Here is a 24,571-nt window from a genome sequence, read left to right as displayed (position 1 = left end):
TCTTGTTGGTGAGTTCTAGGATCTCTCTATTGATTTCCTCATGTATCAGGGGGTGAGGTAGAGGCCCCGTGATTGGGCTCAGGGTTCCTCCCCATCCTTCAGACACAGGGGCCTGACAGCCCTTACTAGAGGTCTTCTTCACTACTGTGTAGTCCTGGTTATGGAGAGACACAGTAATAAATATCACTCCATACTTCTCCAGAGTCCCTCACCTCTCCAGTCATGTCTATCTGTTATTAACATAGATAAGATGATGTAATGTGACAGCATCAGAATCTCTCACCTCTCCAGTAAGCCGGAAGAGGATCTCTAGGGTGAGATTTATTATACTCTCCGCCATCTTGTCCCTCTCCCTATCCATCCTTGACGGGTTAATGAGGAGAAGGATCTTAAATAGAAGATATCCACTGAGCGGATCCTATATTGTAGGAACCTGAATGGAAATAAGATGAGACGATGTAAAATCCTTCAAAATCCCATGTAAAATACAATTACTGGAGATAAAAGGAGACATCGGAGGAGATAATAAAGTGTAGATGATGTGTTCTCTATTTTTATTTATTTTAGTAAATTCTTTATTTAGGATTTTTTAATTTTTCAATAATCCAAAGCATGTCGAGTAAAGAGACAAGTGTTGAATATAGCTCATTAATAGAGCAAAAATACAATAAGTGACAATCGGCAAGGCATATACGTATAGAGCCCTAAGAGGGCAAACCACAATAATATGTGGAGCAATATTAATCAAATTGAAACCGATATCAATGTCTTAAAGAAAGGCAAGCAAGGAAAGGGGGGAGGAAAGAGGAAGTGGGGGGAAGGGGAAGGAGGATAAGGGACAGAAAGCACAAAACCTCACTCTCACTCAGGTGTTAAGAGCGCCTTACATTCTGCAGAGTCATGGAAGGTCAACCAATGACTCCAGGTTTTGGTGAACCCCTTTTCAGTGTGTCTCAGTGAAGAGGTAAGATCTTCCATTGTCATAATCTCCTGGACTTTATTGATCCACATTGTTACAGAGGGAGCAGATGGTTGCCTCCATAAGCACGGGACGCAAGCTCTTGCCGCGTTTACCAGGTGCCTTATCACTAACTTGTTGTAGGAAGACAGAGGAATCTCACACTGATGGAGCAGGAAAAAAGCAGGCGTCTTAGGGAGGGTATAAGAAGTGAACTTAGATGTAATTTCCCACACAGAGTCCCAAAAACCTGAAAGCTGAGGGCAGGACCAGAATATGTGTAATATAGTGCCCCTCTCAGGACCGCATCGCCAGCATAAAGGCGAGGTTGATGGGAAAATGGAGTTAAGTCTAGTAGGGACCCTATACCAGCGGGACTTAAGCTTGAATCCAGCTTCTTGAACGTTGCTGGCAATAGATGTTTTGTGAATGCATGTATATAGTCTCAACCGTTGGTCCGGGGAAAGTGTGATATCTAAGTCAGTTTCCCATTGGGAGACAAAGTTGGGGGGAGGCTGGTCAGGAGGAGAGAGTAGCAGGCTGTATGTTCGGGAGAGGGTACGTCTAGTCATACCAGACTGGTCACAAAGGGACTCAAATTCCGTCTTGTCTCGGATATATGTAGTCGCCGGAGGAAGTGTGGACATGAAATGTGTAAGTTGTCGAGACTGCCATGGGTTGATAGGAGGAGTTTCAGCCATCTCTGAGATCTGTTGAGGAGTGAGCCACAAATTCGAGGCGATCAGATGATGAGCCCTGAATTTGTAGCAGTTTATCAACTCCCGAAAGGGTCCGTGCTCTAATCCAGGGGGAAACTGGGGATTACCCAGGATAGGGAACATAGGAGAGGGGAACGGGGAGATACCAGGGCGATTTTAAGTGCTGGAAAAGACTTTCAGGCAGGGGCCTATGGTCGGGTGTAGACGCGCCTCCAATGGGATATGGGTGGACAACCAAGGAGTAGCCGACAATGGAGTAACCAGAAAGGACTGCTCAATTGAGATCCACTGTTTATAGGCCTTGTGACGACACCAATCTACAACCCTAAGGAGATGTGATGCTCTATGATATGAAAGGAAGTCTGGCAGCCCTAGGCCTCCTTCCAGTTTGGGGCAGAAAAGTATTGACCTGGCTATCCTGGACGGTTTGCCAGCCCAAAGGAAATGGGTCAACATTTTCAATAGAGTGTGAAAAAAGAGTCTGGGGATATGGACCGGCAGGGCCTGAAAGAAAAAGTGAATTTTGGGCAATACGTTCATTTTAAAAATAGATATCCTACCAAACCATGAGAACGTACCTTTATGCCACCTGTCTAAGTCTGATTTTATGGTTTGGAGAAGAGGCGGGTAATTGACCTGGTAAAGGTCCGAGAGTGTAGGGGTCAGTAATATCCCAAGGTATTTTAAAGACGAACGTGCCCATTTAAATGGAAAGTTCTCTGATATAGACTGGACTGTGGCAGGTGAAAGAGTTATGTTTAATGCTTCAGATTTCTGATAATTAATCTTAAAGTTCGAGAGATGAGCATACACTTTTAGTTCCCGAAGGAGGTTTGGGGGGGTAACCCTGGGGTTGGTGAGGAAGAACAGAAGATCATCAGTGTAGGCTGCAACCTTGTGTGAGGTCTCATGAATCCGTAGCCCTGAAATATCGGGGTTCCCCCTTATATGACACAGAAGCGGTTCCAGACAGATCACAAATATTAGAGGGGATAGGGGACAGCCCTGTCTCGTTCCATTGCGGATGGACAGGGGCATGGAAAACTGGCCATTCACTTTAACCACTGCCGTGGGGTTGGAGTAAAGATTAGTAATCCAAGCCATCATCTTTTCCCCCAGTCCCACGCATCGTAGGGTTTCGAACATAAATTTCCAATTGACCCTATCGAATGCCTTTTCGGCGTCAGAAGATAGGAATAACGTTGGGGTCTTAGATGTGACGGCCTGGTAGACCATGTTAATTGCTCTTGTAGTGTTATCACGGCTTCTCTTAAGGGTAAAAAAACTGTTTGGTCTAAGTGGATTAGTTTTTGGAGATGTGGAAGGAAGCGAGTGGCGAGTATTTTAGAGAATAATTTTAGGTCCACGTTAATCAGGGAAATGGGACGGTAGCTTTGGCATTGCGAAAGGTCTTTCCCTTCCTTGGGGACTACAGTGATATGGGCTCTTAGAGTATCATTTGGGAGAGTACGGGCCATATCCAATGAGTTAAAGGCAGCTAGAAAATGAGTAGACAAGATGTCCCCAAATTGTTTATAGTAGGGAAGCGTGAGCCCATCCGGACCAGGAGCCTTCCCTGTTTGGGAGTCTTTAATAGCTGCCTGTAACTCAGATAATGATATGGGTGACTCAAATGCAGAAACCGCTTCTCGGGGGAGAGACGGTAAGCCCGCAGATTCAAGATAAGTCCTCATTGAGGGCATGGATTCAGGGCCAACGGATTGATGAGAGTCATCTAGGTTGTACAATGTGTGATAGTAGGATCTGGTGTTCTCTATTTTTATAGTGATCAAAACATGTGTGAGGTCAAGGCAGTTTCATGGTATGTCACAGCTTCACATGACCCTACAGTCAATAGAAGACATCATCAGTTATGCCAGTATGAACAGCACGTGACCACCATAGGCCTCAATGGCCAGGTGATATACATACCGCTATCGGAGCTCCGACTAATATTGTTGCTGCAGTAATGTAAACAAACTGAAGGAGACCACAGGAGCCTCAGTGCCGGAGCAGTGGAGGATTCTACAGGTCCTATGTTATCCGGGTAATTGTAAAACGCTGTGGAATATGTTGGCGATACATAAATAAAGATTATTATTATTACTATCTAGATGGACATTGGGTTGGCAGATTTGGATCTCACGACTACTCAGATGTTAAAAGTTTGTAGATTTATTTTTAACAAGCGGCATGACGAAATACAGCGGTCATTAAAGTGTTTCTCCGGCATGTACTCAGGATTAGTGTTGAGTGAACCCGAACGTCCAGCAATAGACCCTATTAAAGGATATAATGACTAAATTTAATGAGAAAACTACAACTCTAACATAGTCAGATCGGGTGGGCCACAGATAAGTAGAACAGGCTGGGTGAGTGGTGGGGAAGATATCCCTGCCACTGTTACCCTAATCTGGTCCTATGCCCAGGGACGTCTCCTGGTGGTGGGGACTCCCTGTCCTCGTGCCTAGCCTGAAACTCCTGTCTGACCCTGATAAGGTGACAATTGGAGGAATGCTAGTAACAAAAGTGGCCCTCCCCGACGGATGACTAGCACAAAAACACAAGGATAGAATCAAAGAGGTGTCCACAGTATTCAACCCTCGTGACAGGTTGCCAGGAGGTACCGGGTTCACCTAGTGATTAAAAATTACGTAGACAGAACGCACGCACAAAGAAACATAGATACGAAAATTAAATGATATACAAAGGATGCAGAATTAACCCCGACGCTGTTTCACCCACAAAGTGGGATCCTCAGGGGGTAATGCGAGGTAGATATACAAAATATAGGAGGCCCAACTAACAGATGCAGTGGGCCCCGTCTAATAATAATACATAATTAATAATTGCGTTTGGAAAAGACACCAGACCCAACCAAATTGATAAGGCAGACAACATCCAATTTTGGACACGCTACATAGACGACGTGTTTGTTGTCTGGAAGGGTGACCCTCATAGTTTTAAACAGTTTGTTTTGGACCTCAATCAGAACCAGGTGGGCCTCAAGGTTCACATATGAGATGGACCCTGTGTCCATAGCCTTCCTCGATGTGAGGGTTGCCAAGGTAGGGGACTCTCTATCCACCAATATTCATCGTAAGAATATTGCCACAAACTCCCTGCTCCATTGGAGCAGCTACCATCCTATTGCTCTTAAACGGGGCATACCCAGAGGTCAATACCTCAGGGTAAGGAGGAACTGCTCCAACAATACTTCCTTTTTCAATGAGGCTGGGAACCTGCAGCAGAGACTGCCTGGCAAGGGGGTATCCCAGAGGAGTACTTCGGGAGGCTTTTCAATGTGCAGCAGCTAAACCTCGAACTGAACTTCTGGTTCCGAGATGCAGAACTACTGACGGTCCCCAACCAGCACGGATCATTGCAAACTTCGACACGGCCAATCGTGAAATTAGAGCAGTCCTCACTAAATATTGGCCTATATTACAGATGGACTCCGACCTGTCGGACATTGTGAGCAAATACCCCTCGGTTTCCTATAGACGAGGTAGGAGCCTGAAGGATCGCCTTGTCCGCAGCCACTTCTCACCACCAACGAGAGGTGGCTGCTGGCTGGATCGAAAACCTATCGGCGTCTTTAAGTGCGGGAGATGTAAGGCCTGCAAATACATCTCGACTGCAAGGACCATTACTTGCTCGGTCACGGGTCAGTCCTATCAGATTCGCGATTTTATCAACTGCGTGTCTAAGGGTTTGGTGTATCTCTGCCAGTGCCCTTGTCCTATGGACTACGTGGGCAAGACCATACGCGAGTTCAGGAGAAGGATCCTTGAACACATTAACGATGTAGCCAAGAAGGAGCCAACACCCTTGGCCACCCACGTCAATGACTGTCATGGGGGGGATTCCTCAGTACTTAGGTTCACCAGTCCTTGAATTGGTGCCCCCCTCTCCACGTGGAGGTGCCTGGGATAGGCGAATCTTACAAAAGGAGAGCGAATGGATACATAGGTTCCGTTCACAATCTCCTCGCGGTCTCAATGAGCGTCTAACTTTTTCCTTGCTTTTTATGAGCTTTACCTGCTTCTGTGGTCCATACTCTTCTTTTTCTCCCACATTTCGCCTGCAATACATCCTTCTCAGGTTTTACTTCTTCATTCTTCGATCCTTTTATATTCTATAATTCATATTTCCGCCACACTGCAATTATTCTGTTTTGCTGCAGCCTTGGCCCTGTGCGGTGACTCTCCCTGTTAGGTCCCGTTCGCCAATGTGGCCATCCGTAGAATTATTTACTATTCCCTGTTTCGTAGCCTGGGCACGCTAAGTACCCGAACGTAATATTTATGAAGGTGTGGCTTTATATCCAAGCACACCGTGTATCTGGCACCCGGTTATCAATGCGGTAGCCAGTTTTTTACAGTATACTTTGAGTATTTTTTCTATATCTCTATGCATTCTATTCTCTGCACAAATCCCCCCCTCCCCCCCCCCGCCTGCGCCTCCATTCTTGTTGCCCTAAAGTTTAACCAGCAATTTGCCTCCGTCACTGTAGACCATCATTGGCGTTCCGCCATATATGTTATTGATCTTTGTAGTTCATCATGATCAATAACATTTCTGTATGACTGTAACTTAATTAGGCCGACATGGTATCTCACAGGGCTTACTGAGCAGTGAGCACCATCATCTGTGTGTTCTCTGTACCTGTCACCCTGTTCGGCTTTAACCCGGAAGTGGTATTCTCGGCATGCGTTCCACGCTGGCACGCATAACGACGGCCACACAGGAAGTGCGGCTCACACACCGGATATCCGCCCGGCAGTGTCCCGATCATGTGTCTTCGGCGTGCGTTCCACTGTGGAACGCACGATCTGCCCGGGAGCGGCTCGTTTACGTGCCCTGGGTGTGCGTCCCACTGTGGAACGCACCATACAAGCGGCAGTAGACGAGACTGTTCATCTGGGGGAGGTCCCTACTTTAGGCGGCGGGTCGGTCATTTTATAAAAAAGGGGGGGTTGGCTTTCATCCCTCTTGCTCCAGGCCCTCTTCCCATCAGTTTCATCAACATGTGAGTACCTACTTTAATGTTCTCTCGGTTTTTGGACAGTTCGGCTTTAGGTTTATTACATTAGCCTCATTGTATCTCTAGGTTCTCTTGGGTGGATAGCTCTACACCATAGGAGCTATTTTCAGCGAGTAATCCTCACACTGGGAGTGTACGGCAGCTTCATCCACCACGATGTGGGGTCATCATTTTTGATGCCCCTCTTTGAGCACCTGCATAATTATCTTTGTGAGATAGGGTTGCTCCCTCTGTTTCCAGGTATTCACTCATTTACGTATTTATCCAGATTTGGACGTGTACTTTTCATGTTCTCTTTCTTATATCTACGATTATGTTTCCTATAGAGATGCAACCTCGCATGGACGCATGTTATCCTGCTGCTCACTTCATTTCCCAGTGACTGTATGTACTCCTTTTCTGGGTCCGATCTATCGATCCTTATTTATCAATTTGGTTGGGTCTGGTGTCTTTTCCAAACGCAATTATTAATTACGTATTATTAGACGGGGCCCACCTTATCTGTTAGTTGGGCCTCCTATATTTTGTATATCTACCTCGCATTACCCCCTGAGGATCCCACTTTGTGGGTGAAACGCGTCGGGGTTAATTCTGCACCCTTTGTATATCATTTAATTTTCGTATCTATGTTTTTTTGTGCGTGCGTTCTGTCTACGTAATTTTTAATCACTAGGTGAACCCGGTACCTCCTGGCAACCTGTCACGAGGGTTGAATACTGTGGACACCTCTTTGATTCAATCCTTGTGTTTTTGTGCTAGTCATCCGTCGGGGAGGGCCACTTTTGTTACTAGCATTCCTCCAATTGTCACCCTATCAGGGTCAGACAGGAGTTTCAGGCTAGGCACGAGGACAGGGAGTCCCCACCACCAGGAGACGTCCCTGGGCATAGGACCAGATTAGGGTAACAGTGGCAGGGATATCTTCCCCACCACTCACCCAGCCTGTCCTACATATCTGTGGCCCACCCGATCTGACTATGTTAGAGTTGTAGTTTTCTCATTAAATTTAGTCATTATATCCTTTAATAGGGTCTATTGCTGGACGTTCTGTTTTATTTATGATTACCCTTATGCTTTACAATATCGATATCATTCTCGCTGGACTTTTGAGTGAACCCGAACTGTAAAGTTCAGTTCCATACTGAACTTAAGATTTTGGTTACCAGGACCCGAACTTTGCTGGAAAAGGTTGGGTTCGAGTTTGGTGTTTGGGTATTTAATAAAGCTTGTTGAAAGGCTGCAGGGCAGCCAATCAACAAGCTTTTAAGCTGTGGGCACTTAGAAGCCATCACAGCCATGCCTAGCAATGGCATTGCTGTGATTGGCCAGTGCATCATGTGACCCAGCCTCTATAAAAGCTGGATCACGTGTAGAACCGCCCATCAGCTCTGAGTAGTGCAGGGACAGGGAGCAGGCAGCTGAAGTGAGGGACAGTGTTAGAAATCTCATCTGGCTATTTGTTCTGTTGGTGACCTATAGTGAATTTTATGTTGGTGCTATACAACAGCTTTGCACCCTTGACAAAAAAATATAATAAATCTGGCTGTTAATTCTGTGGGTGACCTATAGCGATTTTTTTGTGGGTGCAATGTACCATCTTTGTACTCCTGACACAAAAATATAATCGTTAATCTGTCTGTTAGTTCGGTTGGTGACATATTCCCAATTTTTGTGTGAGGTACACTTGCACTGCACACGTAACAGGGAAAATAATATACTTAATACGTCTGTTAGTTCGGTGGGTGACCTCAAAGAATGAGGAGAGCATGAAATAAGGAATGTGGCCCTAGTTGTGGTGCTGCTGGGGTTGGTGGAGCTCCTGTTGCAGGGAGAGGATGTGGTCAATCTGTGCCAGCTACACGCCCAAATGAAACACCTTCCTTTGGTAAATGTACATGATCTGATCCCTACACTATACGTGATGTATCTCTACCTCTTTTGGTTATGCCTGCTAAGACAACCTGACCGATTCATGTACTTGCTGTTACATGTATTTTAAAATAAAAATTGTGTTACAAAAAAAAGAGTGGGTGGAAGATGATGTGGAGCATAATGAGGTCCTAGACCCCACATGGAATTAAGGTCATGCGAGTGACGTGTGCAGTTCGGATGAAGAGGTGGTGGTCACGCAGCACCAGCTGCACAGCACAAGAGGGAGCAGGGTGCAAAACCACAGTGGCTGTCCCTTAGCCAGTACGCCTAGTACTGCCCACCCAGGGACTGAGCACACCAGAGCAAGCTCCAAGGAGTTGCCTGGAGTGGCAGTTCTTCAGACAATGTGCTGACAACAAGACGCAAGTGGTATGCACGTTGTGCCATCAGAGCCTGAAATGAGGCATAAATGTTCTAAACCTGAGCACCACTTGCATGACTAGGCATCTAAATGCAAACCACGAGCTGCAGTGGAGTACACACCTCAAAAACCACAAAAGATCTCAGGCTCCTCTTGCTCCCTCTTGTCTCTGCCTCCCCCCCCCCCCCCCTCGGAGTGACAGTACCACCACCTCCGCCACCATCACCAAGCATCTCCACACTGTCCCATGGAAGCTTTCAGCTGTCCATCCCCCAGACACTGGAGAGAAAGGGGAAGTACCCCCTACCCACCCACGATCCCTGGCCCTAAATGCCAGCATTTCAAAATTCCTGGCCTTTGAAATGCTGTCATTCCATCTGGTGGAGACAAAGACTTTTAAAAACCTTATGGCGGTGGCTGTCCCATAGTACGTGGTTCCCAGCTGCCACTACTTTTCCAGGCGAGCCATCCCTGCCCTGCACAAACCAGTGGCGGACAAAATTAGGTGTGCGCTGCACAACGCCATGTTGGCAAGGTCCAAATAACCACAGATACGTGGACCAGTAAGTATGGGCAGGGACGTTATATCTTCCTAACTGCACACTGGGTAAGTGCAGTGGCGGCTGGGCCTGAGGCAGATAGCTGTTTGGTGCATGTCCTTCCGCCACAGAGGATTGCAGGATGTTTCTTTTTGCTTCGTCCTCCACTTCCTCCTCACCTGGTTAGCGTAACACCTTTACCACCAACTTCAGCACAGCAAGTGGGAAACGACAGCAGGCTGTTTTGAAACTCATCTGTTTGGGGGAAAACCCCCACACCGCGCAGGAGCTGTGGACGGGCATGGAACAACAGACCGACAAGTGGTTGGTGCCCCTGAGCCTCAAGCCCAGCCTGGTGGTGTGCGATAGCGGGCAAAATCTCTAAGCAGCTCTGGGCCTAGCCGGTTTGACGCACATCCCTTTCCTGGCGCACATGCTAAATTTGGTGGTGCAGAGGTTCCTGAAAAATTACCCTGATGATATGTCAGAGCTGCTGCAGAAAGTGTGGGCCGTCTGTGCGCACTTTTGTCGCTCGCACGCTGCTACTCGCCTGTCTGCGCTGTAGCGTAATTTCGGCCTTCCCGCTCATTGCCTCATATGAGACGTACCCACAAGGTGGAACACCACCTTGCACATGCTGGAGAGACTGTGCGAGCAGCAGCAGGTGATAGTGGAGTTTCAGCTGCAGCACGCACAGGTGAGTCGCTCTGCGGAACAGCACCACTTCACCTACCAATGAGTGGGCCTCCATGCGGGACATGTGTGCCATTTTGCGCCGTTTCAGGTACTCCACCAACAAGTGCCGCCGTTGCTGTCCTAAGCGTTACTGTCCCGCTTCTATGTCTGCATGAAAAAACACTTTGGGCGATGATGGAAGAGGATGTGGCACAGGAGGAAGAAGAGGAGGAAGAGGGATCATTTCCATGGTTATCAGGCCAGTCATTCACAAGTGGCTCGGCGGGAGGGTTCCTGCACCAACAGAAGCCAGGTACACAACTGTCCAGCCAGAGCACAGTTCTGCAGGAAGAGGAACCGTGTTCACAGCAGGGTGGCACCCAAAGCAGCTCATGGGCATCACTGGAGTGTGGCTGGGGGGATACAGAGGACACAGACGAAACACCTCCCACAGAGGACAGCTTGTTGTTGCCTCTGGGCAGCCTGGATCACATGAGCGACTATATGCTGCAGTGCCTGCGCAATGACTGCTGAGTTGCCCACATTCTAACCAGTGCCTATTACTGGGTGGCCACCCTGCTGGATCCCCACTACAAGGATAATGTGCCATCCTTAATTCCGTCACTGGAGCGTGATTGGAAGAAGTGCGAGTAGAAGCACACGCTGGTAGACGCGCTGCTGGTGGCATTCCCACCTGACAGCGGGGGCACAGTGGAAGCACAAGGCAAAGGCAGAGGAAGAGGAAGAAGTCGCCAACGCAGCTGGGGCACTGCCGGCACCTTAGAAGGGGGGTTAGCATGGGCGAAATGTGGAAAAGCTTTGTCAGCACGCCACAACAACCAGCACCACCAGCTAATACGGAACGTCTTAGCAGAAGGCAGCATTTCAGCAACATGGTGGAGCAGTATGTGTGCACACGCCTACACGTACTGACTGATTGGAGACCCAGAATTTGAATGGGGCAGACCAAATTGGGCACATGGCCTGAGCTTGCCTTTTGCGCCCTGGAGGTGCTGGCCTGCCCTGCAGCCAGTGTATTATCTGAACGTGTGTTTAGCACAACAGGGGGCATTATCACAGACAAGCGCAGCTGCCTGTCCACTGCCAATGTGGACAAGCTCACGTTCATTAAAATACCTTGTGCTGAATAGACATGTATACTGGCCGCACCCAGCCATTGTTATACTCCAGCGCACGTTCTCTTTGCATTCTCTTTTCTATTTCCCAATGTTTTAGGGGGTCTTCCAAAATTTATAAAAAGATCAAAATAAAGGAAACACAGCTTCCTACTTTATTTTGACCTCCGCCTCCTAGTTCAAGATTATTACTTTTAGTTTTTTTTCTATTGTATGCTATTTTATGTCATTTCCCTATCTACATTTGTTTGCAGGGAAATTGTCCTGCTCTTACTGACATTTTTATTCCTGTTGAACCCCCTAGCCCTTACTAAGACTATTTTACAGGCATTTTAGTGCCCCAAAGTTCGGGTCCCCATTGACTTTAATGGGGTTCGGGTTCAAGTTCAGGTCCCGAACTTTGAGTCTAAGTTCGCCCGAAACCAGTGAGCCCAAATTTCCAGGTGTTCTCTCATCCTTACTCAGAATAGGTCTTCAATAAAAGATGAATATAAGGGTCCAAATCCCAACACCCCTGAACAGCAGGTGACGCTTATACACAAAATTTTAATTACATGCTAATATGATAGTATTCAGATCTAGGTATAGAATGTTTCAAATAAAGTTTGTATAATTGCTCTGCTTCTTTTTTGGGCTTCCCTAATGTATTTTTTGGACATATTATTCAGTTTCAGCTGCACAGCTAGATGCATTTCTCTCAGAAGCAGGGAACATATTACTTCTGTGAAATCTGCAACCACTGTATTGCTGTGATGTCCATTTTCTTACTATACACTATGTTTGTTTTCAGCTCTGGACCACACAGAAAAGATAAGGAGTAAATCACACTTACAGAAAGGCAGGGGAGTTGCTAGGTTAAAACATTCGGAGCCTGGGCCCCAGATGTTTTGTCTCAGGTCCCAAATGTACTGCCTGCCAGTTAGATACAATTGTATTGCCATCCTCAGGACAGCAATACAATTGAATCTAATGCATTGGAAGATATAAAGGACCTGTGATGACATCACAGTCCATGTGATTAGTGATGAAGGCAGTACTTGAGGACCTGCAATGATGTCATCACCATTTGACCAGTGCAGGAGAGAATGGCACTCTACAGTGAAGAGAAGTCCTGGGGAAGAAGTTGTGGCGAGGTCTGCTACCTGAGGAGAGGTAAGTAAAGGGAAGCAATCAGTGTGAGAACCAGGGTAATGCTGGGGGTTGTGGTTATTTAACTGGGACTGTTTGTTAGGGCTAAAGGCAGGGATGTTATTTACATGGGACTGTATGTTGGAGAGGAGTGGAGTGATGCTATTTACATGGGACTAAATGTTGAGGGGGTGATGTTATTTACATGGGACTGCATGTTGGAGGTGGCTGGAGCAGGGTGATGTTATTTACATGGGACTGTATGTTGAAGGCTTCTGTGGGCGGGAGTGATATTATTTACATGGGACTGAATGTTGAGGGGGTGATGTTATTTACATGGGACTGTATATTGAGGGAGCTGGGGAATTATAATTTCTGAGGACACTAAACAGAGGAATATAACTACTGGGAGAAATGCAGGGGGTATTATAACAGTAGGCGTCAGTATGAATAATGGGGCACTGCAGGGATATCATTTTTAACAGTAGGGGGCAGTATAAATACTGGGGGCATTTCAGGGATAGCATTATAACAGGAGGCGGCAGTATATATACTGGGGGCTCTGTGAGGGCATTATTAATACTGGAGGGCTATTCTACTAATAGAGGCACTCTTGGGAAGCAGTATTACTACTGAGGGCATTCTAGGAGGGAATTACTATTGGTGGGACTTGAAGAAGCACTATAACTATGGGGGGGGCACTTATATTTCTTAAGGATAGTATTTGGGGGTATTGGGGGGCACAGCGAGCAGCAGGATAACACTCTTGGGACTCCAGGTTGGGGGATGTAGATAGAAAAGTGATGAAGCTAAGATGTCCGTTTGTCACACTCTGCAGAGCCGAGGCACGGCTGAAAGAAGATGTCCGGACCCAATGGAGAAGATGATGAGAAGATCTTCATCAGAGGGGATGTCACCTGGGAGGCCCTGGATGTGAGCAGTATGTGCTGCTATATAGCAAATACAGTAAAATACAGTGTGCGGGGGTAGAGTCGACTTAAATATTTGGGCCATATTCATTGGGACTTGGGCCCCGAATCTTTTGCGACCCGGTAATGCCCCTGGGCAGGAGGCTCCTATAATCTTCAGAGGCAGCTTCTCCGGCCCAGGATCTCAGCTAGCTCTGACCCCCCCCCCCTTCCCCCCTGTTTCCTGTTCGCCATCTTGTGAGTCTATGTTACTGGGGACGGATCTTGTCTGACAACAAGCAGCGGATGGCAACTTATGTGGAAGTGAGAACCCAGTGTGCGAGATGTTACAGCTTTTCCAGGTGGATAAATGAAGTGATCTAGAAATTTGCTATTTACACCACGATTATTTAAGGCTGCCCTCCACCTCCGCCTGCCCTTTCTATACGCCACACAAGGCGGTGCACTAGTCACTTTTTATGTTTAAACTGTTTTTATTCATTTCATTTCCATTTTTCATACATGTAACATGTCCACATTTCATCTGATGGTATACATAGTTTGCATATACTGTATATATCAACAAGAATACATGTCAGCAAAAATATATCTGTACTATGACACGTTTGTACGACGTGGGGGATTAACCCCTGCTCTTTCTTTGAAAAGAAAACACTAAGCATATAAGAAAAAGAACTAACAAGAGAGGGAAGGAAATGTGAAGATAGAGACAAAAGAGAGGGAGGAGGGGAAGGGAGAAGACAGCGAGGGGGAGTATATGACGAGAGTGCCAGTCACTTACGTTGTGAGTATTGATAAGAGTTCTGGGGATTCCTGAAAGTCGATCCATTGCGACCACACCTTATGAAATTTGCTTGATTGGCCAGAGGCCTCAGCAGAGATCTCCTCCATTCTAGTTATATGTAATACTTCTTGATACCATTCTCTAATGTTAGGCACATTCATGGTGCACCAATGTCTAAGGATCACAGACCTAGATATAAAATCTCAATATATTACGTTTCTGAAATGCAATATAGCCTGGTAAGATGGAGAGGAGCGCCACTTGAGGTGTGTTTTCTATTGACTTCTCAGTCATCTTTCTATATATTTCGAAGACTTTGTCCCAGAAAGGTTTTACCTTACTACATCCCCACCAGATATGTAGCATAGTTCCTTTCTCCGTACCACATCTCCAACAGGATTCTGGGACTGAAGGAAATATCCTATGTAGTCTAACTGGGTACCTGTACCATTGTGCCATAATCTTATAGTTTTTTTCCTGCGCTGAACAGGCCATCGATAATTTGTGAGAAAATATAAACACTTTTTGTTGGTCCTCTTTTGTTATAGAGGTACCTAATTCCTGTTCCCAACCCGAGATAAAACTCGGTTTGCCCTTGTGCGTGTCCTCTATCAGATTCCTATATAGCGAAGAGATCAGGTGGGTCGGCGGAGATGACATCACAAATAACTTTATAGTTTCAGATAAGGATGTCCCAAAGGAACATTTCTCTCCCTTTGAGGAAATATAGGATTTCACTTGTTCATATTCCAACCAGGATATACAAATATTTGGATTTTTTGTGGACAAGTCATGAAAAGGCAGCAAAGGAGCTCCTGATAAGAGGTGATAAAAGCGTGGATCTGTAGAAGCCTGTAACCACAGAAAATAATCTCTGTTGATACTGGCTGGGAAGGCTGGATTGTGGAAAAGTGGTTTCAGGGGACTAAATTTTCTGGAGCATATGCCTTTCCGTACGAAGGAGTCCCATAATTTCAGGGTTTGTTGTGTCATTTTGCTATGGTTTTTGAACTGGGGACGAACCTCCATGTCAATCCATGGAGCATGATTAAGGGGAAAAGAGTAAAGGGACTGCTCTAATTGGACCCACTGTTTAGATCTACTGTGGTGTTGCCAGTCAAGGAGTCTGAGAAAAGAGGAAGCTGCGTGATATAGCTTAAAATCTGGTAAACCCGCCCCCCCCCAGGGGGTTTAGATCTGTTCAATGTGGTGAGTGCGATTCGAGGGTTTGAAGAGCCCCATATAAATTTGGTAATTGTGGCCTGCACGGTGCGAAAAAATGAAGGAGGAGGTGTTAGTGGGACTGTTTGGAAGATGTATAGGAATTTTGGCAGGATGTCCATTTTTAAGACATTCATTCTTCCAAACCAGGATAATCCTTTTTTATTAAAATTGGATAGTTCTTTTATTGTCCGATCTAATAGTGGGAGATAATTTCATATAGCATTAGATCATTTGCATATAGGGCCGCCTTATATTGCGATCCTTTTATTGTGGTCCCATGTATTGAGGGATTCATGCGGACAGCTTTGGCCAAGTGTTCCATCACAATAACATACAAGAGGGGGGATAATGGGCACCCCTGTCTAGTGCCATTGTGTATCTTTATCGAAGGTGACAATAGTCCAATTACCTTTACTCTTGCCGTAGGAGTAGAATATAACGCACAGATTCTACTTATGAATTTAGAGCCTAGCCCTATTTGTCTCAGGGAAGCGCCCATAAAAATCCAATGGACACGGTCAAATGCCTTTTTGGCGTCAATCGACAGTAGGCATAGAGGAGAGGAATCATATTTTGCCACATTGGCTAGTAGCAAAGTCTTAATTGTGTTATCTCGTGCTTCTCTGCCTCTTATAAAGACTACTTGATCCGAGTGTATTATTGATGGAAGTATATTTTGATATCTATGTTAATTAAAGATATGGGTCTGTAGTTTGAGGGGACGGAGTGGTCTTTACCAGGTTTAGGTAAGATGCTAATGTGAGCCTCTAAGGATTGAGTGACGAATGGAGAGTTTGTATCAATGCTATTAAAGACCTTCGTCAAAAAGGGAGACAGGAGGTCTCTAAAGTGGTTGTAAAATGCAGGTGTGAAACCATCGGGGCCGGGGCTTTTCCCTGTGGGTGATGCAGAAATTGTATTTGTGACTTCTGTGGTTGTAAAACCTGAGTCGATGCCCTCCTTATCCTGCTCTGGTATTGTAGGAAGTGCTGTTTCTTTTATGTATTCATCTATACGGGTGTTTAGAGCCGCAGAAGGTAAATCTGAGAATTTTCCTTTTATGTTATATAATTGGGAATAATATTAATGGAACACTTCCAGTATTTCCGTGGGATTATGGGTTTTATGGCCATTGTTTTTTTTTATGAAAGGGATAAAGGTTTGAGTTGTCCTAGGGTGTATGAGTCGCGCTAGCGGTCTGCCGCATTTGTTGGAGGATTCATAAAAGAAGCCTTTCCCTTTATCTGTATATCTTTTATGTTTTTGGTCAATTAGAGACTTAATGGAATCTCTGACTTTTAGTAGTTCTACGTGTGTTGTAGGTGATAAGGTTCTTTTATGTTGTATTTCTAGATCATGAGCCTGTGTTAGTAATGTGATTAATTTGTGGGCCTTTTCTTTCTTTCTTTAATCTGGCACCATGTTTGATAAACGTTCCTCTCAGGACACATTTTAGTGCCTCCCACTGTATCGGTAAAGAAGTGTTATCTGTGGAGTGTACCTGAAAGAAGTCATCTCCTGTCTTTTGGATATCTGCAACACAAACTATGTCTTTAAAGAGATTATCATTCAGTCTCCAGTTCCACGGTTTATGGGCAGAGTCAGGTACTTCCATAGAGACATAAATGGGGGCATGGTCTGAAAAGAGAATATCTCCAATGGATGCTTGAGGCTTCCATGCCAGTGTATGATGGCTGACGAGGAAAAGGTCAATGCGGCTGTATGATTTATGAGGAGATGAGTAAAATGTGTAATCTTTACCTTGTGGGTATAGAATCTCCATACATCCACGAGTTGTAGAGAATGAAGCTGCGAAAGTAAATATCTCAACTGCCATCTGGGAGAGGAGCCCTGACCCGCACTTGAATCCATAGCTGGATCTAGCGTGAAGTTAAAATCTCTGCCGATCAACACCTGTCCCTCCGCAAACTCGGACATCTGATCCAAAAAAGATCTACAAATAGAAAGCTGTTTTTGGTTAGGCAAGTACCAATTGACTACAGTGAATAGGCTAGAGTGTATCCTCAATTTGATGAAAATATAGCGCCCCTCTCCATCTATTTTAACATCCTCCACCGACCCCTGCACGGATTTGTGCAGTGCTATTGAAACACCTTTGGACCTAGAGTCCGAACTCGGACTGTGAAACCATTGTGAATAATATCTATCTCGGATAGATTATATATCCCCCTTTTTAAAATGTGTTTCCTGTAATAATAATACCTGTACTTTCTGCTTGTGCATGTGATAAGGAATCTGTGACCGCTTCTGAGGAGTGCTAAATCCCTGGACATTTAAAGACCCTAATTTTAAAGGTAGCCATCTTTCTTCAGTACTGGGAGGGGGCGAGGGGAAGGGATGGGGGAGGAGTAAGTAGGGGTATAGAATTAGGTTAGGAAGAGATAGAGAAAAAGGAATAAAGAAAAAGAACAGTAAAAGTAAGATAAGGTAGGGTACTAAACACGTCTAGTGAAGACACAGAAAGAGGTGTGACCCCGCTACAATGAGACGTGATCCCTAGGTGGGAACGGACTTTCAACAGAGTAGCTACTCCCCTCTGATTATCATGGAGAGACCAAGAACAAATATTCTGAACATATTATGGGTAATAACAAGAACATCACATGAGATGTAATAATTAAGTGTAACGGACCTGTTGTCACGGAAGGTGTACAGGAAACAAGACAATACAAAATGAATAAATGACTCACTGGATCCAAAACTAAGTAACAAAAAGGGAGACCCCTGCATAAGACCTGGCACTCTCCCTGACTGCTCAGCCTATGCGAACATCCCAATGGTAGATGATCGCATATCCTCGTACCTCGACTGTATAACACCTGAACACCCTACAATAGTGAGGGGACACGACCACTAGCTCCCTACACTAGACACGGAGGGAGTCAGGGTCACCTGGGATCCAGCAAACAGAAAATCACAAATGAATGTACAACACTTATCTTGTAGAAGACTGGGAAATAGGATCAGCATGCACACACACTCCAGGAAGTTGTATAAACCGCACACTAATGCATTATGGGGAGGAATTTAAAGGGATGCAATCAGTCCAACTACATGACAGATGAGAGAGGCTAACGAGATGAGGAACTGAAAACCAAAACAAAGAAAGCTCAAGGAGGAGGTTCTGAAAGGCATCTGTCAGAGCTTCTCAGATGTCTGGTTGTGACACCTGTACTGCTCTAACAATAGGACAGAAAAAAGGTTAAACTTACTTATAAGTAACTAGACCCACGTTTCTTGAGTTCCTAAGCTAAATAGGCCTACTTTGGCACAATATGAAGTAGCGTATACAGCTTTACATGCCTGGAGCTGATATACTAACTAGGAGAATACACATTTGAGTGTGTTATATCTGGAATCCCTTTCATCTAACATTCCACCTCTAACCGTGATCACGGGAAACCATGCCCAGATGGTCCCCCCCTCCCAGAGGGTAAGCCGAAGGGACCCCAAGGAACGGATCCCTGCGAGGTGGCCAGAGATGGTGAACCTATGCCACAAGAAACATATACCAGGACTCCAGCCTTTTTGTCTATGATATTAGATTGAGTGCTACCAACCATCAGTTATCAGCAGCCGTAATATGACAACCCTCGTATTTTATAATGACATAAACACACAATGTCACCGTTCAGGCATCTCCTGGTGCCCATGAGGAGATTCTCATCACTGAAAGGTGGTCTCGTGCGAAAAGTCAGGCCAGTTACATAGCTAATGATGTGCATTGGGCAGGGATTCTAATGTCTCACGACATAATAGAATGGAGCTAGCCTCTTGATCTAAACTATTTAATATATGCAATTCGTCTGGCAGTATAAATGGATTACCTCTTCAATAGTCTAACATCTACGGCTAATATATTGGGTACATATGCTATCGAATATAGTTGGCTGAGGCACCAAAAAGTTACACATAGACCTTCATAGACAAGGCAGACATACTGTATATCTGTATGCCGGAATAATCACAGGAGACTGTGACCTAACCGCCAAATCCCCTGTGTGTCCCTTTAGGATTACGCGATCCTGTGGGACTTCCCATTACATATTCGATGCAGTCCCATAGGCGGTTTCTTAGCATACATGTGGCCTCAGGTGGGATATGTCCACATTACCAGAAAAGGTCATTAAGAAATCATAAAGCTGACTACAGTTAGCCTGGAATATACAGAAAAGCTACTGCTCTCAGGTATTATGCCTGCAGGATTTGTGTCCCAAAGTTAGGGGTTTTGGGACATGCTGTGCAAGTCCAGTAGGTCTTGAATTAGGTGATAGATCAAGCATGGCTCTATTCTGCGGGGGATCCGACATCCGCATCCAAGCTTCTGGGTGTGCGGTGCTTCTTTTGGCGAGGAGATCTGGATGCTCTCTGAGGACGTGGTGCTGTTTCCCTCATGGGGCCAGTTGGCAGAGATGGCCAGTCAAGTACCCTCACCGGTGTAATATCCAAGGATGCCACAAAATATGGTATATCTCTGGGGTGACGCAGTGTCACCATTTTGCCATTCAGGCGGGCTTGTAAGCAGAAAGGGAATCCCCATGTGTATGCAATCTTGTGCTGCTGCAGCACAGCCAAGAGAGGGCGTAGGGCTTTCCTCTTCAGCAGAGTAATCCTGGACAGGTCTGCCAGTATTTGAATTGGTGTGTCATTATAAAGCACTTGCCCGGCCTGTCTAGCTTTATTCATAATGGCTGCTTTCAGTTGGTATCGATGAATGCGGCATATAATGTCTCTAGCCCTATCCGTACTATCTGGTTTAGGTCCTAGGGCTCTATGGGCCCTATCCAATTCCAGCGGATTATCAGGCGGTGCTTGTAAAATATCAATAAAAATGAGACGCATGGTAGTGTCTACATTTTTAGAGGCCACAGATTCAGGTAGTCCGCTCACTCTTATGTTATTGCGACGCCCTCTATTTTCAATATCATCAAGTAGGTCTGCTAGGTATTGCAGTTGGTATGTGTGGCAGTTGTCTAACGGCCATGTCTTGTTCCACGCAGGTTACTCTTTCCCCCAGGGCGAGTATTTAGCTCTTGATGTTATTGACCTCGTGCTTGTATCTCGCTTCCAGTCTAGAAATGTAAGTCTCCATGTCATCTTTTGTGGGGATGCAGGAAACTCTAATGAGGAGGTCTCTCAATTCAACAAGGGTGGGTGAGTCCTGGACGTGTTGGGAAGCTGCAAGTGACACATTAAAGTCCCCAGACATAGGTGAGGCTGAAGGCGCCTTAGGGGATGGAGGGTTAGAAGTGAGGTTTTCCTGTCCTGAGACATTTTCCCACTCTCCCTCCCCCCATGTATCAGACAGCTCCGCCGCTATGGCGGTTTTCCGCTCTTCCTGAGGCTGATGGCAGGGCAATGCGGTGAGTGACCACCGCGTCTTGCTCCCTCCCGTTACCTCTGTAGCCATTGCTATGCTGTTTCGAGGCAACGTCTCCACTTCACCAGGCTTCCGGGCCGCCGACTTTTCAAGCGGAGACCAAGCTCTGAAAGTCTCTGTTTGTCTGTCCTGTTGGGGATCCTAGGAAGATGGCGCCGGTGAATCGCGCTGTGGTTCGGGGGTTAGAAACTTCTCGATCCCCTGCGGAGTGAGGTGCTCGGGTTGGCTGGATGGTGCAGACACACTTTTCTTTGCTCGTTTAGGTCCCATTTCACTAATATTAGCGATGCTTTAGCTGCATTTAGGTCTCTCCATAGATCCAAGGGCAGGAGCCGAGGTAACGTGCGTCTCTACTCCTCCATAGCCAGGCCACGCCCCACTAGTCACTTTTTAACCCCCTGTTTTGCCCCAGTCCAGCTCCAGCAGTGGGAAAAGTAACTAACTGGAGAGAGGGCTGCTTTAGATGTTGCTATCTCCTGAATGCAACTGGTCTTGTTTGAAAGATGACATTTCTAGCTTTTAGACAATACCAGAATGACAGTAATATGTTCAATACAGGGGGAGATATCACTGATAGAAATCGGCATACTGTGAATGAAGCTGAAAGTGAAAGTAAAAACAGGTTTTACCCGCAATAATTCCTGACTCGATTTCTAACAGTGATTTCTCCTCCCTGTCCCTGCAATCTGTAGTACCTCCGCCGCACTGCGCACCCGATAAAAAAAGACTCCGCAGACAGAGGTAGAATATTAATGCGGGGAAATTTGATTGCAGTTTATCCGTCATTTCACCATTACACATAATAAAGATGGCGGTTTGATACAAATACCTACATGGTGTGGAGATGGGTCTGCACAGCTGATCGGTGGAGAAGCCTTCTGGAGGTTCAGGACGAGGACTCAGCCCCCACAACAGGGACATCCGCGGCGCCCCCACAACAGGGACATCTATGGTGCCCCCATAACAACTTTTGCTGTACCTGAAGATGGGGAAGGCCCGTCCTCAAAACACATTGTACATCAGAAGCAACATCTTGCAAATTATATTATCTTTAAGGTCACGTCCTACCCCAGAAGCCTGCATCTTTCCTTCCTGGTTCATGTTCTCAGGAATCTGTTGATTACCGTCAGGTGGAGCCATGAATCTTTCCGGCTGTGGAGCTGCGGATCTTTCCGGCTGTGGAGCCGTGGATATTTCCGGCTGTGGAGCCGCCGGATCTTTACGACCGTGGAGCTGCCTGATCTTTCCGGCCATGGAGCTGCAGATATTTCCGGCTGTGGAGCCTGAGACTACAGTCAGGTCCATAAATATTGGGACATCGACACAATTCTAACATTTTTGGCTCTATACATCACCACAATGGATTTGAAATGAAGCGAACAAGATGTGCTTTAACTGCAGACTGTCAGCTTTACTATGAGGGTATTTACATCCAAATCAGGTGAACGGTGCAGGAATTACAACAGTTTGCATATGTGCCTCCCACTTGTGAAGGGACCAAAAGTAATGGGACAGAATAATAATCATAAATCAAACTTTCACTTTTTAATACTTGGCTGCAAATCCTTTGCAGTCAATTAAGGCCTGAAGTCTGGAATGCATAGACATCACCAGACGTGGGTTTCATCCCTGGTGATGCTCTGCCAGGCCTCTACTGCCACTGTCTTCAGTTCCTGCTTGTTCTTGGGGCATTGTCCCTTCAGTTTAGTCTTCAGCAAGTGAAATGCATAACATTCCACTTCTTTCTATTAAAAAATCTCTTTGGTTGCTTTTGCAGTATGCTTTGGGTCATTGTCCATCTGCACTGTGAAGCGCCGTCCAATGAGTTCTGAAGCATTTGTCTGAATATGAGCAGATAATATTGCCCGAAACTCTTCAGAATTCATCCTGGTGCTTTTGTCAGCAGTCACATAATCAATAAATACAAGAGAACCAGTTCCATTGGCAGCCATACATGCCCACGCCATGACACTACCACCACCATGCTTCACTGATGAGGTGGTATGCTTAGGATCATGAGCAGTTCCTTTTCTTTTCTATACTCTTCTCTTCCCATCACTCTGGTACAAGTTGATCTTGGTCTCATCTGTCCATAGGATGTTGTTCCAGACTGTGAAGGCTTTTTTGGATGTTGTTTGGTAAACTCTAATCTGGCCATCCTGTTTTTGAGGCTCACCAATGGTTTACATCTTGTGGTGAACCCTCTGTATTCACTCTGGTGAAGTATTTTCTTGATTGTTGACTTTGACACACATACACCTACCTCCTGGAGAGTGTTCTTGATCTGGCCAACTGTTGTGAAGGCTGTTTTCTTCACCAGGGAAAGAATTCTTCGGCCATCCACCACAGTTGTTTCCCATGGTCTTCTGGGTCTTTTGGTGCTGCTGAGCTCATCGATGCATTCCTTCTTTTTAAGAATGTTCCAAACAGTTGTTTTGGCCAGGTCTAATGTTGTTGCTATCTCTCTGATGGGTTTGTTGTGTTTTTTCAGCCTAATGATGGCTTCACTGATGGTGACAGCTCTTTGGATCTCATCTTGAGAGTTGACAGCAACAGATTCTAAATGCAAATAGCAGACTGGAAATGAACTCTGGACCTTTTATCTGCTCATTGTAATTGGGATAATGAGGGAATAACACACACCTGGCCATGGGACAGCTGAGAAGCCAATTGTCCCATTACTTTTGGTTCCTTAACAAGTTGGAGGCACATATGCAAACTGTTGTAATTCCTGCACCGTTCACCTGATTTGGATGTAAATACCCTCAAATTAAAGCTGACAGTCTGCAGGTAAAGCACATCTTGTTCGTTTCATTTCAAATCCATTGTGGTGGGGTATAGAGCCCGAAATGTTAGAATTGTGTCTGTCCCAATATTTATGGACCTGACTGTAGTTTCACAGCAGCATTTCCTGTCTCCGGCTGTTCTCCTGTTGGAGATGTCCAGATCTGACACTGCCAGAAGCTGCCTGACACCCACCAGCCCCATTCACTATAATGGGGAGCGGCAGAGATCAGGACACAACCCGGAAAACATGCAGAGTAGCGGCTGGACGAAAACCGCTGATCCCAATAGGATTTGTCCGGCCACTGCTGGATCCCACCAGAATGCTTAAAAATCCTGAAGGCTGCTCCTTGCCGGATCTCTTTAATGCAGGTCTAAGGCTACTTTCACAAGCCTTAATATTTTCCGGTATTGAGTTCCGTCATAAGGTCTCAATTCACTGTCAAAATGGGCTGTAAAATGTATTCTGTTACATGTAGTTGCGTTCCCATACCGGAGAGCAGCATGCTGCAGTTTGCTTTCAGTCGTGGGATGCGGAGCAAGACGGATCCGTCATGACACAGAAATACAAATTAATAGGGACGTTTTCTCTGACACAATAGAAAACGGATCCGCCCCCCATTGACTTTCAATGGAGTTCATGACGGATCCGTCTTGGCTATGTTAAAGATAATACAACCAGATCCGTTCATAACAGATGCAGACGGTTCTATTAGCAGTAACAGAAGTGTTTTTGCTGAACCCTGCCGGATCCAGGACAACCGCTAGTGTGAAAGGAGCCTTACACAGACCTTACATGTGTGGAGCTGGTGAGTGCTCCTCTTACCTACCCAGGGCGTGTCCTCCGATTCCTCTGACAAACCTTCACCAGGAGCATCGGAGGTTTTTATTTCTACCACCATGTGCAGGAGTCAGGCACCAGGGTAGCAGCTAAACTCCATACAGGAAACGGAC

At 45.9% G+C, this 24,571-nt stretch overlaps 1 long non-coding RNA gene across 1 annotated transcript; it reads right to left on the bottom strand.

Moving 5' to 3' along the window:
• Window positions 1-99: 99 nt before the first annotated feature.
• Window positions 100-24,571, bottom strand: LOC122940494. The gene is made up of 3 exons (XR_006390318.1): window positions 24,448-24,571; window positions 284-433; window positions 100-154 (listed from the first exon to the last, which is right to left on the bottom strand). It is a non-coding gene; the product is annotated as an uncharacterized LOC122940494 (long non-coding RNA).

The sequence above is a fragment of the Bufo gargarizans genome, chromosome 6 (assembly GCF_014858855.1).
Source record: "Bufo gargarizans isolate SCDJY-AF-19 chromosome 6, ASM1485885v1, whole genome shotgun sequence".
Taxonomy (NCBI): Eukaryota; Metazoa; Chordata; class Amphibia; order Anura; family Bufonidae; genus Bufo; species Bufo gargarizans.
The sequence above is the reverse complement of the archived record's forward strand: the minus strand, read 5'-3'. Positions and strand labels throughout refer to the sequence as shown.